This window comes from Tachyglossus aculeatus, chromosome 2 (assembly GCF_015852505.1).
Source record: "Tachyglossus aculeatus isolate mTacAcu1 chromosome 2, mTacAcu1.pri, whole genome shotgun sequence".
Classification (NCBI taxonomy): domain Eukaryota; kingdom Metazoa; phylum Chordata; class Mammalia; order Monotremata; family Tachyglossidae; genus Tachyglossus; species Tachyglossus aculeatus.
This window is the reverse complement of record NC_052067.1, coordinates 8,890,002-8,906,130: the sequence shown is the minus strand read 5'-3', so window position 1 is coordinate 8,906,130 and position 16,129 is coordinate 8,890,002. Positions and strand designations below refer to the sequence as shown.

The window sequence follows — 16,129 nt, the reverse complement described above, 5'->3', positions numbered from 1 at the left end:
AGTGCTTAACAATGCCATTAAAAAAAATTGCAAAAATGAATTTAAATTAATATGAATTTCAATATTAATGTATAGCAATAAATATGTAGCTATATAGAAACCTTTCTGTATAGATCAGTATCAAAAATAGTGCTATATATGTGCTTACTAATAAATACGTAATAAGTGCTTACTAATAAATAATAATAATAACATACTATTTACTATTTACTATATACCAAGCACTCTATCAAGTGCTGGGGTAAGTGCATACAATCAGATCAGACACAGATCCTGTTCCATGTGGGGCTGAAATCGAATTAGGAGGGAGAACAGGGACCGTGCCTGCTGATTCTGTTATATCATACTCTCCCGAGTGCTTAGTGTAGTGCTCTTCACATAGATAAAAACCATTGATGGAGTGATAATCCCCATTTTGTCTTGTTTTATGCTGTCGAGTCATTTCCAACCCATAGCAACACCACGGACACATCTGTCCCAGAATGCCCCGCTCTCCATCTGCAATCTTTCCGATAGTGGATCCAGAGAGTTTTCTTGGTAAAAATCTAGGAGTGGTTTACCATTGCCGCCTTCCGCGCAGTAAACTCGAGTCTCCACCCTTGTCTGTCTCTCGTACAGCTGCTGCCCAGCATAGGTGAGTTTTGACTTGTAGCAGACTGCCTTCCACTCGCTAGCCACCGGCCAAGCCAGGAATGGAATGGGTAGGCCTCTCCTTGACTCTCCCTCCCATAGTCGAGACTGGTAGAGGACTGGAAACTCTCCAGGTGCGACTCTGAGAGGGGAAACCCATTTTACAGATGAGGAAACCGAGACAAAGGGAAGTTGAGACTTGCCGAAGGTCACACGGCAGGCAAGTGTTGGAGCTAGGATTGAAACCCAGATTCCATGCCTGAGCTCTCTCCAATAGGCCACCCTGATGTGGCCCCTCCACTTGTTGCCTTTAGTGCCTTTCAGTGTTGAAACGTGAGGCGAGAAGATCACCTCAAATGGAAAACCCACTGAGTAGAAACTCAGGCAGAAACTCCTCACCCTGGGCTTCAAGGCTGTCCATCACCTCACCCCCTCCTCCCTCACCTCCCTTCTCTCCTTCTCCAGCCCAGCCCGCACCCTCCGCTCCTCTGCCGCTAATCTCCTCACCGTACCTCGTTCTCGCCTGTCCCGCCATCGACCCCTGGCCCACATCATCCCCCAGGCCTGGAATGCCCTCCCTCTGCCCATCCGCCAAACTAGCTCTCTTCCTCCCTTCAAGGCCCTGCTGAGAGCTCACCTCCTCCAGGAGGCCTTCGCAGACTGAGCCCCTTCCTTCCTCTCCCCCTCATCTCCCTCTCCATCCCCCCATCTTACCTCCTTCCCTTCCCCACAGCACCTGTATATATGTATATATGTTTGTACATATTTATTACTCTATTATTTTATTTATTTTACTTGTACATATCTATTCTATTTATTTTATTTTGTTAGTATGTTTGGTTTTGTTCTCTGTCTCCCCCTTTTAGACTGTGAGCCCACTGTTGGGTAGGGACTGTCTCTATATGTTGCCAACTTGTACTTCCCAAGCGCTTAGTACAGTGCTCTGCACACAGTAAGCGCTCAATGAATACGATTGATTGATTGATTGATTCAGTAGATTTCTTCTCCCTGAACGGCGAGCAGTCACCTCGGAGCTGAGCTCTGGCTGAGCTGCCTCCTAGAAGAGGAGCCAGACACACCTCTTTGCCCAGGGCTTTTTCTAGTATATGCAGGTGGCCCCAAAGGTTTATCCCTACAATCAAAAGGAAAAAGTTTCTTGGCCTCCACTCTCTTCTCTGCAGCCTCCTTCCTTCCAGGCTTTCATCGCCCAAACCCATCTTCCAGGCTCCTTGGAGACTCTCCCCCTCAAGCCCAGTCGTTTGCCCCAGGGAAACGCCAGCTTCAGAGGAAGCAGTGGCTCAGAAATCGCTCACATGGAAGTAAGATCCTCCTTCTAATCCCACACTGAGCTGGATTAGGAGGTGCTCACCTCAGACCTGTGCGGGCTCAGGCAGACTGGACACCTTTTCTGACTAGGGATCAGGGACTTCACCCCGGGGTCATGTTTATTCGTGACTGCCTGAAAGCAAACCTGTGAGCAAGGGGAACGATAATGTCCATTTTCACAAGATGTAGTTCAAAGGAATTTCCTTTAGTTTTTTGGGGGGCAGGGGTTGGTATTTGTTAAGTGTTTACTACATGCCAGGCATTGCTGAGCCCCGGTGTACGTAATAGTTAATCATCATCATCATCAATCGTATTTATTGAGCGCTTACTATGTGCAGAGCACTGTACTAAGCGCTTGGGAAGTGCAAATTGGCAACATATCAGGTTGGACACAGTCCCTGTCCCACATAGGGCTCACAGTATTAATCCCCATTAGGCAGATGAGGTAACTGAGGTCCAGAGAAGCAGTATGGCCTAGCAAATGGAGCAAGGGTTGGGAGTCAAGAGGACCTGGGTTCTAGTCCCAGCTTCGCCACTTGTCTGTTGTATGACCTTGGGCAAGTCACATCACTTCTTTGTGCCTCATTTACCTCATCTGCAAAATGGGGATTATGACCGTGAGCTGCATGTGGGACAGCGACTGTCCTGATTAGCTTGTATCTACCCCAGCACTATCTACAGTGCCTGGCACACAGTAAAGCGCTTGACAAATACCAAAAAAAAATTGTGACATAATAATAATAATGATGGCATTTGTTAAGCACTTACCATGTGCGAAGCACTGTTCTGAGCGTTGGGGAGAATACAAGGTGATCAGGTTGTCCCACGTGGGGCTCACAGTCTTAATCCCCATTTTACAGATGAGGGAACTGAGTCTCAGAGAAGTTGTGACTTGCCCAAGGCCACACAGCAGACATGTGGTGGAGCCAGGCCTAGAACCCATGATCTCTGACTCCCAAACCTGTGCTCCTTCCACTGAGCCACAATGCCTGTGGTCACACAGAAGACAGGTGGCGGAGCCGGGATTAGAATGCAGCTCCTAATAAGTGAAAATAAGTTTATTCATACACAGGAAAAAAGAACAACAGAATCATTCATTCAGTTGCATTTATTGAGCACTTACTGAATCACAAGCTCATGTCTAACCACTAGGTAATGCTGCTCTCCATCCTGCTTGGACTGATGCTGCAGGCTGTTTCCCATTAATAATTTATACTTTTGATCTGGTGCCGTTAATCAATCATTAGCATTTACTGAGCACCTCGTGCAGAATGTACTGTACTACATGCGAGGGACAGTACAGCAGAGTAAGTAGACACTATGATCCCTGCCCACAGGGAGTTTGCAATCTAACAGGAGAGACAGACCCCCCAAAAATAATAGGTAAGGGAAACAATCAAGTATAATGCATAAAGCAATCTAAGATAAAGTACCTAAAATGTTTTGGGATGGGGGTGAGTACCCAACTATTTGGTGGGGAAAGACTCAAATGCAGTGTGGCCCAGTGAAAAGAGCATGGGCCTGACTCTCAGAAGGACTTTATGTATACCTGTATATATTTATAATTATAAATATATACTGATGTGTATATATCTATAATTCTATTTATTTGTAATGATGCTACTGATGCTTGTTTACTTGTTTGGATGTCCGTCTCCCCCCTTCTAGACTGTGAACCCGTTGTGGGCAGGGATTGTCTCTATTTGTTGCTGAATTGTACTTTCCAAGCGCTGAGTACAGTGCTCTGCACACAATAAGCGTTCAGTAAATATGATTGAATGAATGAATAATAGTAATAATAATAATTATGGTATTTGTCAAGCACTTATTTTGTGCCAAGCACTGTTCTAAGCGCTGGGGTAGATAAAAGGTAATCAGGTTGTCCCATGTGAGGCTCGCAGTCTTAATCCCCATTTTACAGATGAGGTAACTGAGACGCAGAGAAGTTAAGTGACTTACCCAAAGTCACACAGCTGACAAACGGCTGAGCCGGGATTAGAACACACAACCTCTGACTCCCAAGCCCGTGTCCTTTCCGCTAAGCCACGCTGCTTCAATGAATGAATCCCCACTGTGCCTATTGCTTGCTTTGTGACCTTGGGCAAGTCACTTGACTGCTCCGTGCCTCTGTTTCCTCACTTGTAAAATGGGGATATAATACCTTTCCTCCCTCTTACTTGGAGTGGGAGTCCCAAGAGGAGCAGGGACTGTGTCCGACCTAATTAATTTATACCTACCCAAGCACTTAGAACAGTGTTTGACACATACTAAGCATTTAACAAATACCATGATGCAGTAGGGAGGTAAAATGGAGTGGGGACATGAGAGGGTAGTTAGGGTAGATGCCCTGGAGGAGATGTGATTTTAGTAGGACTGAGAAAATTGGGAGAGAATCGGTGGCTGTGAAGGGGGGAGGGAGTCCAGGAAGGAGAAAGGGTGTATGTGAACAAGAGGTGGATGGCAAGAGAGATGAGAGTGACGAACAGCATGTAGGTTGGCATTAGAGAATAATAATAATAATGATGACATTTGTTAAGCATGCAAAGCACTGTTCTAAGCACTGGGAAGGTTACAAGGTGAGGTTACAAGGTGATCAGGTTGTCCCACGGGGGCCTCACAGTCTTAATCCCCATTTTACAGATGAGGGACCTGAGGCCCAGAGAAATTAAGTGACTTCTCCCAAAGTCACACAGCTGACAATTGGCGGAGTCAGGATTTGAACCCATGACCCCCGACTCCAAAGCCCTTGCTCTTTCCACTGAGCCACGGTGCTTCTCTCAGCGTGGCCTACTGGATAGAGCCCAGACATGGGAGTCAGAAGGACCTGAGTTCTGATCCCGGCCCTGCCACTCTTCTGCTGTGAAAGATTGGGTAGGACACTTCTCATGTCACTTCTCCAGGCCACAGTTACCTCATCTTTCATTCGTTCATTCAGTCGTATTTATTGAGCGCTTACTCTGTGCAGAGCACTGTACTAAGCGCTTGGAAAGTACAGTTCAGCAACAGAGACAATCCCTGCCCACAGCGGGCTTACAGTCTAGAAGCAGGGAGACAGGAGTCAAAACAAGTAAACAGGCATCAAGAGCATCAATATAAATACGTAGAATTATAGATATGTACACTCATTAATATAAATAAATAGAATTATAAATATGTACATATATATACAAGTGCTGTGGGGAGGGGAGGGGGGTAGAGCCAAGGGAGCGAGTCAGGGTGATGAGGGCGGGAGCAGAGGAAAAGGGGGGCTTACTCATCTATAAATTGGGGATAAAGACTGCGAGCCCCATGTGGGACAGGGACTGCATTCAACTTGGAACAGTGTCTGGCATATAGTAAGCACTTAACAAATACTGCAGTAATTATTATCATTATCATTATTATTATTATTATTAGAGGAGACTTGTGTAGGGTAGGAGGGGGTGAGGATAGGTAGTGGGGAATAGAGAGCTGATTGAAGGTTTTAAAGCTGATGAGGAGGAGTTTCTGCTCATTACAGAGTTGGATGGACAACTATTGGAAGTTACTGATGCTTGGGGAGACATTTACAGATTGGTCATGGGTTCAAATCCCGACTCCGCCAATTGTCAGCCGTGTGACTTTGGGCAAATCACTTAATTTCTCTGTGCCTCAGTTACCTCACCTGTAAAATGGGGATTAAGAGTGTGAGCCCCACTTGGGACAACCTGATCACTTTGTATCATCCCCAGCGCTTAGAACAGTGCTTTGCACATAGTAAGCGCTTAATAAATGCCATTATTATTATTATTGGTATTTTAGGAAAATGATACGGGCAGCAGAGGGAAGTGTGACCGGAGAGAGGGGAGACTAGCAACAGAGAGGTGGTGAGGCCTCGTGGGTAGAGCATGGGCCTGAGATTCAGAAGGACCTGAGTTCAAATTCCGGCTCCGCCACTTGTCTGCTGTGTGACCTTGGGCGAGTCACTTCCCTTCTCTGTGCCTCAGTTACCTCATCTATAAAATGGGGATTATTGCTGTGACTGTGTCCAACTTGAGTAGCTTGTATCTACCCCGGCACTTAGTAAGCTTCTAACGAATATGTAGGAATTCTCCCACTACAAATGTGAAACGGTGAACGGGAAAGTTTAAACTCCAGTGCCAGGCCGAGCCCCTTGAGTTTGTCAGATTGGCCAACTTTAAATGTTCCGTTAAAATCCCCGCTCTCTCTTCCCGTTAGACTGTGAGCTCAGTTTGGGATGGGGACTGTGCCCAATTTGATTATCCCGTATTTACCCCAGTGCTTAGCAGGGTGTTTGGCAAGTAGTAATTGATTAAACTTTCATTCATCATCATTTTTCTTAGATGGTAAATTCTTGACTTCAGCTTGACTCTTTGCCTTCTGATTTTTTGGAATGGCATTTCTTCTATTTTGGTCCCTCCTCCCATGACGCTATCTAGATCACGTGCGGTGTGAAGTGCAATCCTACGGTATTCGATTCCAGCCGCACTCCCCATCGGCTTTGGCTCCATGCAGGAATTGAGCAGTGGAAAACAGGTGGAGCCCACCACGCGTTCTGTAAATTAAAGCCCGCTGTGGTGACAACATCCAAGGGGCTGGCAGGCAAAGAAATCAGACATGCACGTCTGAGCAGAGTCCGGTGGAATATGTTTTCATCAGCCAATTGAGGGCGAACATTTTCCTCCAAAAGCACCCCTCGATTAGTTGGAAGTTGGCAATGCATTCCAACAATTAGCTATGCTTTTTTTTTTTTTTGTGGGAATAGATCCACAATCCCTGAATGCCCAACAGGAGGCTGAGGGTGACTTCTTCCCAGCATGGGATTTTGGATATGGGCTCATTATTCCACCTGCCTCCGGGACATAATCAGAAGTTAAACTGGGTTTGAAAACTGCATTTCATTTTTATGACTGCAATTACGGTCCATTTATGAACAGGGGTGTCTCTGGGTGGCTTTCAAGACTTTACAAAATCCATCCCAAGCGGTGGCTCTGACCTGAGCTTTTCTTTGCTTTAATAATTTCAGTGGTAAATGTGTACCTTTCCTGAATGGAAAGCTATTTTTAGGAGATGTCGTGTGTCCACTTTTTCCCCTTCTGCCTGCAGCGTATGCTGTCATTTTTGTTGGTTGGTAAAGCATCCTGGTAAAAATGACCAGCCCTGCCACATGTATTCGATATGAGAAGGACGGTTAAAGAAGCCATTGACGTTTATAAAACAAAGGAAAAAGAAAAAAAATATCAGGAGCTTCCACAGACTAAGCCCTGAACCCGCTAGTTCATTTGAATAGGCCGTGGCTTAATCTGACTTCAGTGCCATAATGTTATTTTAATTTCTTCAAAATCTACAGCGAGATTGGTGGTCTTTTGTCTAGAGTTGACTCTTTAGATTGTTCTGCACTTAATTAGCCCGTTGGCACAGCGGTGGAGCCAGGATATTATATAAATCCTGCGGTGGGAATTAAGTAGGGCAGGGTAGGGGAATGTTTCCGGGAACCTGCAGGAATCGGATACAAGAAGGCAAAGACAAAATCATGTTTCAGAGCGAGTTCTGGAGACCCAGAATAGCCTTTTCTCTGTCCCGATGCATTCTGCTAAAGAAGGTGACGTGGGACTTGGGGCACCTCCCTCTAAAATAGTCCTCCTTTTGAGGGAATTACAAAGTAATTTAGAAGCAGCCTGGCATGGTGGAAGGAGCACTGGCCTGGAATTCAGAAAACCTGGGTTTTTATCCTGGGTCCGTCACTTGACTGCTCTGTGACCGTGGGCAAGTCTTTTAACATTTCTGGGCCTTAGTTTCTTCATCTGTAAAATGGGGATTGAATCCCACTTAGATTGTGAGCCCCAGATGGGACAGGGACCGTGTCCGGCATGATTATCTTGTACTAACCCAGCACTTAGTACAGTGCTGAGCACATAGTAAGCACTTAAAAATACCATTATAATAGCAGCTGTGGTTTTGCGTCGCATTCATTACAGAGTATGTACAAATAGAGGGAACTTGTATCCTATCTGGATTTCAGGGGTTCTTTAAGGTAGAGTTTAAGTAAGCAAAACATATTTTCACTTAGAACAGTGCTTTGCACATAGTAAGCGCTTAATAAATGCCATTATTATTATTATGCAAAACATATTTTCCCTGAGGAAGCAGAGTTTCCTAGGCTATTGTTTGGCCTAAGAGGGCTTAGAATTTTATAATAATAAGTATTATTATTATTTAATAAGTGCTTATTACATGTCATCATCATCATCATCAATCGTATTTATTGAGCACTTACTATGTGCAGAGCACTGTACTAAGCGCTTGGGAAGTACAGATTGGCAACATATAGAGACAGTCCCTACCCAACAGTGGGCTCACAGTCTAAAAGGGGGAGACAGAGAACAAAACCAAACATACTAACAAAATAAAATGAATAGAATAGATATGTACAAGTAAAATAAATAAATAAATAGAGTAATAAATATGTACAAACATATATACATATATACAGGTGTCAGGCACTGTTCTTACCACTGGGGAAGGTACAAGATAATTGGGTTGGATTGTCTCTGTCCCACGTAGGACTCCTGGTCTTAATCCTCATTTTACATTCATTCGTTCATTTAATTGTATTTATTGTGCGCTTACTGTGTGCAGAGCACTGTACTAAGTGCTTGGGAAGTACAAGTCGGCAACATATAGAGACAGTCCCTACCCGACAGTGGGCTCACAGTCTGTGAGGGAGCTGAGGCACAGAGAAGTGTAGTGACCTGCCCAGGGTCACACAGCAGACAAGTGGCAGAGCCGGAATTGGAAGTCCTCCTGCCTCCCAGCCCTGTGCTCTAACCACCAGGCCTCGTTGCTTCTCAGAAATTTCTCTAGAAATCAGAGGGAAGATTGGTACAATCTTGAGATTGAGAAGCAGCATGGCTCAGTGGAAAGAGCCCGGGCTTTGGAGTCAGAGGTCATGGGTTCAAATTCCGGCTCTGCCAATTATCAGCTGTGTGACTTTGGGCAAGTCACTTAACTTCTCTGTGCCTCAGTTACCTCATCTGTAAAATGGGGATGAAGACTGTGAGCCCCCTGTGGGACAACCTTATTACCTTGTAACCTCCCCAGCACTTAGTGCTTTGCACATAGTAAGCGCTTAATAAATGCCTTCATTATTATTATTACAACATCAAGGCATGACTCTGGTAGTGAAACGAGAGGGATTTCCTCCAGCCGTGGGATCAACAGCAATGTCTTTTCAGCTGCTAATTGAGTGGCATTAATTAATCATGGTGTCATGGTATTTATCGAGTGCAGATGGCGTACAGAGCATTGTTCTAAGTACCTTCAGGTGTTACCCAGCAGGAGTGTGACTCACTGGGAGCGAGAGATGTTGTCAGTGAATGGAACTGTGCTAACCACTCCTACTAGAATTAATTCTCCATCAGGGACCCTCAATCCTGAATTTTTTGTCAGTCATAAGGAGAACTCCATCATCGTTGAGAAGCAGCAAGGCCTAGTGGAAAGAGCACTGACCCGGGAGTTAGGGGATGTGGGTTCTAATGCCGGCTCTGCCCTGTGTCTGCTGTGTGTGACCTTGGGCAAGTCTCTGTGTCTCAGTGACCTCTGTAAAAAATGGGGCTAATGACTGTGACCTCCAGAGAAGCAGCGTGGTCCAGTGGAAAGAGCACGGGCTTGGGAGTCAGAGGTCATGGGTTCTAATCCCGGATCCGCCAATTGTCAGCTGTGTGACTTTGGGCAAGTCACTTAACTTCTCTGTGCCTCAGTTACCTCATATGTAAAATGGGGATGAAGACTGTGAGCCCCACGTGGGACAACCTGATCACCTCGTATCCTCCCCAGCGCTTAGAACAGTGCTTTGCACATAGTAAGCGCTTAACAAATGCCATCATTATTATTACTGTGTGGGACAGGGACTGTGTACAACTTGATTACCCTTTATCTACCCCCTTGCTGAGAACAGTGCTTGGCACATAGTAAATGCTTAACTATTAAATATTATTATTATTATAATCACTGAGCAATTGGGAGAGTACAGCAGGGGAATAATCAATAAATCAGTGGAATTTATTGAGTACTCCATTGGGCAGAGCACTGTACTAAGCATTTGGGATCAGTATAATACATATTTGGTAGACTTATTCCCTGCCCACAAGGATAAGACAAGTTGCCTGCCCTGGAGGAGCTGACAATTTTTTTGCTCAAATTTTCTGAACTGGGAAGTTTAGAATAGGAGTAATGATAATAATAATAATAATGGCATTTATTAAGCGCTTATTATGTGCAAAACACTGTTCTAAGTGCTGGAGCGTGGCCTAGTGGAAAGAACTCGTCCCTGGGAGTCATAGGACAAGGGTTTTAATGGTGGCTGTGCCACGTGTCTGCTATGTGGCCTTGGGCAAGTCATTCACTTCTCTGTGCCTCAGTTACCTCATCTGTAAAAAACTGGGGATCAAGACTATGAGCCCCATAGATTGTGTCCAACATGATTACCTTGAATCTACCCCGGCACGTAGTTATAATAATAATAATGATGATGGCATTTACTAAGCGCTTACTATGTGCAAAGCACTTGTAACGCAGGAGCTTAGCTCCAAGCGGATTCATTCTGGATCCGGCGAGACCGAAGAAAGAGAGAGGAGCCTTTGCAATGGGGTTCATATCACCTTTAATCTCACGGCGGCTGGTTGAGGTGTCAAGGTCCTGGTGCAAGGACAGCCCCCTTCTACGGGACATCCATGGAGCATCCGCACCGCAGCAGGTGTGGAGCGAGCTTTTATACAGAACCGGACAGAAGGTGGCCGCTTACCAAAGACTTACTACATAAGTGTGGCGCAGTTAGAAATATACGGCACATGAGCAGAAAGCAGAGCAAGGAATTCTAGGTATCATAACAAAGCGAGGGATCCTGGATATCACAACAAAGCGAGGGTATCACAATATTCCATGGACATACATCACTGTTCTAAGCACTGGAGATGTTGCAAGGTGATCAGGTTGTCCCATGGGGGGCTCACAGTCTTAATCCCCATTTTACAGATGAGGTAACTGAGGCCGAGAGAAGTTAAGTGACTTGCCCAAAGTCACACAGCTGACAGTTGGTGGAGCCGGGATTTGAACCCCTGACTTCTGACTCCAAAGCCCGTGCTCTTTCCACTGAGCCACCTGGCACAAAGTCAGCATTTAATAAATGCCATTAAGTAAAAAAAAAAATGGCACAGCTCTAGCCGGTCTGTATTCTAAGCTGTACCTCGGGAAAAGCCAATTATGGGGGTACTGTTTCATCTGGTTGCGGTTCAGGTTTCTGGATGTTGGCATTTTACGCGGAATAATCATAGCATTGTCATTTAAGTACTCACGCTATGTATCAGTCAGTATGCCACGCATTGGGATAGGATCAAAATGTCAGATCAGACGGTCCTTATCCCACATGGGGCTTTCAGCCTAAGAGGAAGGGTGAGTGGGCATTTTAATCCAGATTTTATTCATTGAACGTTTACTGTATGCAGAGCACTGCACTGTTTGGGAGAATACAATAAAACAGAGTTGGTATAGAGAAAGAAATAATTCAATTATATTCATTGAGCATTTACTGTATGCAGAGCACTGTACTAAGTGAGAAGCAGCGTGGCTCAGTGCAAAGAGCCCGGGATTGGGAGTCAGAGGTCATGGGTTCTAATCTCGGCACCGCCACTTGTCTGCTGTGTGACCTTGGGCAAGTCACTTCACTTCTCTGAGCCTCAGTTACCTCATGTGTAAAATGGGGATGAAGACTGTGAGCTCCACGTGGGACAACCTGATCACCTTGTATCCCCCCCCGTGCTTAGAACAGTGCTTTGCACATAGTAAGTGCTTAACAAATGCCATTATTATTATTATTATTATTTTTAGTAAGTGCTTGGGAGAATACAATATAACAGAGTTGGCATAGAGAAAGAAATAATTCAGTCATTCATTAAGCATTTACTGTATGCAGAGCACTGTATTAAGTGATTGGGAGAATACAATATAACAGAGTTGGCATAGAGAAAGAAATAATTCAGTCATATTCATTAAGCGTTTACTGTATGCAGAGCACTGTATTAAGTGATTGGGAGAATACAATATAACAGAGTTGGCATAGAGAAAGAAATAATTCAATCATATTCATTAAGTGTTTACTGTATGCAGAGCACTGTACTAAGTGATTGGGAGAATACAATATAACAGATTTGGTAGACATGTTCCCTGCCCATAATAACATTACGGTTTAGAGGGAGTTCAAATGACTTGCCCAAGATACCAAAGCGGGCAAGTGATGGAGCTTGGATTCCCAGTCAGTCAATAGTGTTTATTGAGCACTTAGTACAGATTACTGTCCTAAGCACTTGGGAGAGTTAATGATAATAATAATAATAATAATAATAATGATACTCATAATGATAATTGTGGTATTTGCTCAGCACTTGCTATGAGCCGGGCATTGTTCTAAGGGCTGGGGTAGATACTAGCTGATCAGTTTAGACACAGTCCTTTTTTTTTTTTTTACATGGTATTTGTTAAGCGCTTAGTATGTGCCAAGCACTGTTCTATGGGATAGATACAAGGTAATCAGGTTGTCCCTCATGAGGCTCATATTCTTAATCCCCATTTTCCAGATGAGGAAACTGAGGCACAGAGAAGTTAAGTGACTTGCCCAAAGTCACACAGCTGACAAGTAGCAGAGTTGGGATTAGAATGGGGCTCATAGTCAAACCCCATTTTATAGTTGAGGTAACTGAGGCACAAAGAAGTTAAATGACTTGCCCAAAGTCACACCGGAGACAAGTGGCAGAGGCAGAACTAGAACCCAGGAACTTCTGACTCCCCATTTCACGCTATATCCACTAGGCCATGGTGCTTCTCCGAAGAATCGACCGACATAGTCCCTACCCTTAAGACACTTAAGATCTCTTAACTCTTAATCCTGCCCTGACTCCCCCCTTCTCTAGCCAACTCCCTGGCCTTGTTTTGAATGACTCTTTGTTTGTATATTGTACCCTCCCAAGTGCTTAGTATAGTGCTTGGCACACAGTAAGAACTCAATAAATACCATTGAATAAATAAATAGATGAATGAATGACGGGTTTGTAGACATATGGGGATCCCAGCCTGGCCCTCTGCATAATAATAATAATAATAATAATAATAATAATAATAGTAATAATAGTAATGGCATTTATTAAGCACTTACTATGTGCAAAGCACTGTTCTAAGCGCTGGGGACATTACAAAAGGATCCGGTTGTCCCACGGGGGTGCTCACAGTCTTCATCCCGATTTTACAGTTGAGGAAACTGAGGCCCAGAGAAGTGAAGTGACTTGCCCAAAGTTACACAGCTGACAATTGGCAGAGCCAGGATTTGAACCCATGACCTCTGACTCCAAAGCCCACGCTCTGTCCACTGAGCCACGCTGCTTCTCATAACCCCTTGTAGGCGGGGGCTATGTTGTATTCCACTCTCCTAAGCACTTAATACAGGGTAAGCGCACAATAAATACCATTGATTGATAGAATGTAAGCTCATTGTGGTCAGGGAACGTTTCAGCCAACTCTGTTGTTTTGTTCTCTCCCAAATGTTTAGTACAGTGCCCTGCACACAATCCGCACTCAATAAATGCCATGGATTGATTGATTCTTTCTACTAGACCACGTTCACATCTCAAGAAACCTTTCAGTCCTAAAGATACCAGTGGTTTATATAAATTGATGCTTCCATTAAAATAATCTATCACCTCCCCACCCAATTTTACCTCCCTTCTGCATCACCTCCGCACCACTTTGTCCAGAACCACTAAGCGTTTTGGTACTTAACCCACCCCTTATATCTGGTTTCGTCCCTTACCTGTATTTTTTTTAATGCCTGTCTTCCCCTGTAGACTGTCAACTCCTTGAGGGCAGGGATTATACTTTCCCAAACCCTACCAGAGCAGCGAGGCTGAGGAGAAGTGTTGCTTAGTGGATGGAGCACGGGCCTGGGAGCCGGAAAGACCTGGGTTCTAATCCCGGCTGCACCACATGTCTGTTATGTGGCCTTTGGAAAGTCACTTCACTTCTCTGGGCCTCAGTTACCTCAACTGTGAAATGGGGATTAAGAGTACAGCAGGGTAATAATGAATAAATCAGTGGAATTTATTGATTACTCCATTGGGCAGAGCACTGTACTTGGGATCAGTATGATACAGATTTGGTAGACTTATTCCCTACCCGCAAGGATAAGACAAGTTGCCTGCCCTGGAGGAGCTGACAATTTTTTTGCTCAAATTTTTTGAACCTGGGAAGTTTAGGAGTAGCATGGCCTAGTGGAAAATACCCATCTGTAAAATGGGGATTAAGAGTGTGAGACCCATGTGGAACAGAGACTGTGTCCAACCTGATTAGCTTGTGTCTACCCCAGTATTTAGAACAGTCCTTGGCATAAAGTGCTTAATGAGTGCCATAATCATTATTTTTATTTTGATCATTATTATTAATAAATGCCATAATTGGCATTTTATTGAGGAAGGAGAAACTATGCACTTAATTATATGTGATATTTTAAAGTCCTTTTAGGACCTTACGTTGACAGGGAGGCAGGAAAGCACTTACTATGGCCCTTTATTTGTTGAACCTGCTTATTTGAATACATCTAAGGCTATCAGTCCAACATCTCTCACAAGCAGAGTTGGGGGGGAAAGCACACAAAACAAATGAGCGAACTTCACAAGATGGGGCAAGAGGCAACAGGTATGAACTGGTTTAATAAAGAAATTCATACAGCACCAGCATAGAAAATGCATTAAAATGTTCTTGACATAGGTGAGTTAAGGCTAAACAGGCTCTCACATACGTGTTGCTGGATGAAGAGTTTCTAGCTTCACTATAGTTGTCCTTTAGGCTCGAAATAGTTGCCGTAATGGGTGAGAGATGGCCAGGGGGCCGTTCTGCGTCGGTCACCCCACTTAATTCATCATCATCATCATCATCAATCGTATTTATTGAGCGCTTACTGTGTGCAGAGCACTGTACTAAGCGCTTGGGAAGTACAAGTTGGCAACATATAGAGACAGTCCCTACCCAACAGTGGGCTCACAGTCTAAAAGGGTGAGACAGAGAACAAAACCAAACATACTAACAAAATAAAATAAATAGAATAGATATGTACAAGTAAAATAAATAAATAATAAATAATTTAATTAATTAATATAATTGAATAATAATAATAAATAAAATAAGTAAATAAAATAAATAAATAATAAATTCCTACTTCCGGGGGAGATGGGTAGCCTCGGTTCACGCCCCCACCCACCTTGCAATTCCTCCAGTGGTCTCTGCTCTCCCATCAACCCATAGGAAGCAGCATGGCCTTGTGGACTAAGCTTGGGCATCAGGAGGACCTGGGTTCTAATCCTGACTCCACCGCTTGTCTGCTGTGTGACCTTGAGCAAGTCACTTCACTTCTCTGGGCCTTAGTTCCCTCATCTGTAACATGGGGATGAAGACTGTGAGCCCCATATGGGGCAGGGCTGTGTCCAACCTGATTTGCTTGCATACACTCCAGTACTTATAACAGTGCTTGACATAGTAATTGCTTAACAAATACCGTTATAATTACTATTAATAGCAATAATAATAATAATCCTGGCTCTACCACTTAATAGTAATGATGGCATTTACTAGACACGTACCATGTGCAAAGCACTGTTCTAAGCTGGGGAGGTTACAAGGTGATCAGGTTGTCCCACGGGGGGCTCACCAGCTTAATCCCCATTTTACAGATGAGGTAACTGAGGCACAGAGAAGTTAAGTGACTTGCCCAAAGTCACACAGCCGACAATTGGCAGAGCACACACTTATCTGCTGTGTGACCTTGGGCAACTCACTTTACCTCTCTGTGCCCCAGTGCCCTCGTCTGTAAAATGGGGCTGAGGACTATGAGCCTGATGTGGGACAGGGACTGTGTCCAACCTGATTAGCTTGTATCTACCCCAGCGCATCACACAGTGCTTGACGCATCGTAAGCGCTTAACAAATACCGTCGTCATCATCATCATTATCAAGAGGCTGACATTTTAGGGAGATGCGGTCCCGGTGATCCCCCTGCCCGCCTCCACAGCTAAAGGCTGCGTCTCGCCCTGGGCCGGGATGGCCCGGGAATCAGAGCTGTCCTGGGAGATGGCCAGGCTGAGGAGTTGCTTTGAGC

The 16,129-nt window shown here is 44.6% G+C and overlaps 1 protein-coding gene and 1 non-coding gene across 2 annotated transcripts in view; one reads left to right on the top strand and one right to left on the bottom strand.

Moving 5' to 3' along the window:
• CRPPA (CDP-L-ribitol pyrophosphorylase A) overlaps positions 1-16,129 on the top strand; it is a gene marked incomplete at its 5' end in the record, with an annotated part of 338,976 nt that overhangs the window by 91,538 nt on the left and 231,309 nt on the right. The window lies entirely within an intron of this gene.
• Positions 645-782, bottom strand: LOC119924988. The gene has a single exon (XR_005449661.1). It is a non-coding gene; the product is annotated as a small nucleolar RNA SNORA7 (small nucleolar RNA).